Source organism: Vidua chalybeata, chromosome 1, assembly GCF_026979565.1.
Source record: "Vidua chalybeata isolate OUT-0048 chromosome 1, bVidCha1 merged haplotype, whole genome shotgun sequence".
NCBI classification, from domain to species: Eukaryota; Metazoa; Chordata; class Aves; order Passeriformes; family Viduidae; genus Vidua; species Vidua chalybeata.
This window is the reverse complement of record NC_071530.1, coordinates 84,903,070-84,905,525: the sequence shown is the minus strand read 5'-3', so window position 1 is coordinate 84,905,525 and position 2,456 is coordinate 84,903,070. Positions and strand designations below refer to the sequence as shown.

The window sequence follows — 2,456 nt, the reverse complement described above, 5'->3', positions numbered from 1 at the left end:
CTTTCACTTAAAGAGTATAGTTCAGTAAGTTATCGTTCAGAACAATAACTACTGAAGCAATATCAGTGACAATCTGAAATATTTAAAAATATTATCACATCAAATTTATGGAATCTTATAAGAAATTTGCATTCCTTGGCATGCTTAGGCTTTTTTTTTTTTTTTTTCTAAATATACTTAAGGAAAAAGAAAATATTTTTGTCATCTTTTTCAGACTAAGAGGCCAGAACAAGCCAAGAATAAAGGAAATCAGACACATATATTTTTAAGAATTTGGCAAAATTAAAATAAATAATGTACTTTTTTTGACATCCAAGTAGATGTCTCCATTGAAGTCCATCTGGAGTTCTAAAAAAAGCTCATCTGTTCTCATTGGTGTCTTCAGAATATGAAAATTAAATGTAATGGGGAAAAAAGTATAGCTTCATATGTATAACCTGAAAATGAAAAAGAGAGACAGAGAAAAGAGATAGTCATCCTGACTGTGCTTTAATGAATACACACATTTCATTCATTTTAGGAAAGTAGTCATTCATATTAATTGTATAAGAATGTAAAAATGTAAGTACAAAAATTTGGTAAAATTCAACATCTTCCTGCAAATGATTGACTAATTCTTATTGTTAATGTTTCTTTAGACCATGCATAATATTGCAGATCTACTTAAATACCTTGAGGTGAACCTGACTTTAGTTTGCTCTGATTCCTGGGCTGATTCACCCCTCTGATTATTACTCACTGCTGATACTCCAGGCTGGCAGTGATGAGATTGAAAAGAGGAGTGTCAAGGCGATTAAAAGGGAGTTTAGGGCACGGGGTCAAGTGGTTGATAGGTCAGGTGCACAGGTAGTGTTCTGCTCAGTCCCTTTGGTGGCAGAAAAAAATGATGAAAGAAATAGGAGAACTCATATCATTAACAAGTGGCTCAAGGGTTGGTGCCATCGGCAAAATTTCGGATTCTTTGATCATGGGGCAACTTTTACGGCACCTGCTCTACTGCAATCAGATGTGATGCATCTCTCTGTTAAGGGCAGGAAGTTTTTAGCTCATGAACTGGCAGACCTTGTCGAGAGGGCTTTAAACTAGGTCTGAAGCAGGAAGGGAAAGCATCTGGGCTGTCTGGAAGCAGGCCCAAGGATGGTAAGACTGTGTTAGGGGAAAAGTCAGTAGCCCAGCTGAGGTGCACGTGCACTAATGCACACAGCATAGTTAACAAACAGGAAGAACTGGAGGCCATGGTGCAACAGTAGAGCTATGATGTAGTCGCCATCACAGAAACATGGCGGGATGACTCACAGAGCTGGAACACTGCACTGGATAGCTACAAGCTCTTCAGAAGAGACAGTAAAGGGAGAAGAGGTGGAGGGGTGGCCCTTTATATTAGGGATGCTTTGGATGTCATAGGTATTGAAACTAATGACGATGAAGTTATTTCCCTATGGGTAAGAATTAAGGGGAAGGCCAACAAGGCTGACATCCTACTGGGAGTCTGCTATTGTCCACCCAACCAGGATGAAGAGGTGGACAACTTATTCTATAAGCAACTGAACAATGTCTCAGGATCATCAGCCCTTGTTCTTGTAGGCGACTTCAACCTACCAGACATCTGCTGGGAACTTAATACAGCAGGAAAACAGCAATCTAGAAAGTTTTTAGAGTGTGTGGAGGATGACTTCTTGTCACAACTGGTGGGTGAGCCCACCAGGGGAGGGACTATGTTAGACCTATTGTTCACAAATAAAGATGGACTGGTGGATGATGTGGAGGTCGAAGGCTGCTTGGGGCACAGTGATCATGAAATTATAGAATTCTCAATAATTGGTGAAATAAGGAGGAATATCAATAAGATCTCTACGCTGGATTTCCAGAGGGCAGACTTTGGCCTATTTAAGAGACTTTCAGAGAGTTCCTTGGGAAACAGCCCTTGAAAACAAAGGAGTCCAGGACAGATGGGTGTGCTTCAAAGCAGAGATCTTGAGGGTGAAAGAACAGACTGTCCCTGTGTGCCGAAAGATGAGTTGACGAGGCAAATGTCCTCTCTGGATGAACAATGATGCTTTGAAAGTACTTAGAAATAAAAAATAGATGTATCATCTTTTTAAGGTGGGACTGATTTCTCAGGAAGTATTTAAGGGAGCTGCTAGGACATGTAGAAAAAAAATTAGGGTGGCCAAAGCTCAGTTTGAACTTAACTTGGCAACTTCTGTTAAAAATAATAATAATAAAAGTTTTTACAAATATATTAATAGTAAAAGGAAGGGTATAACTGACCTCTGTTCCTTATTGGATGAGGCAGGCAACCTAGTAACTAAAGATGAGGAAAAGGCAGAAATGCTTAATGCCTTCTTTGCCTCAGTCTTTAGTGGTAAGACAGTTTGTCCTCAAGACAACTGTCCTCAGGGGTTGGTAGGTGGTGCCAGGGAGCAGAATGGTCCTCTTGTTATCCGAGAAGAGGC

General features: G+C 39.9%; 1 long non-coding RNA gene across 1 annotated transcript; it reads right to left on the bottom strand.

Moving 5' to 3' along the window:
• Positions 1–240: 240 nt before the first annotated feature.
• Positions 241–1,174, bottom strand: LOC128796884 (uncharacterized). The gene is made up of 2 exons (XR_008433918.1): positions 989–1,174; positions 241–437 (listed from the first exon to the last, which is right to left on the bottom strand). It is a non-coding gene; the product is annotated as an uncharacterized LOC128796884 (long non-coding RNA).
• Positions 1,175–2,456: the final 1,282 nt, after the last annotated feature.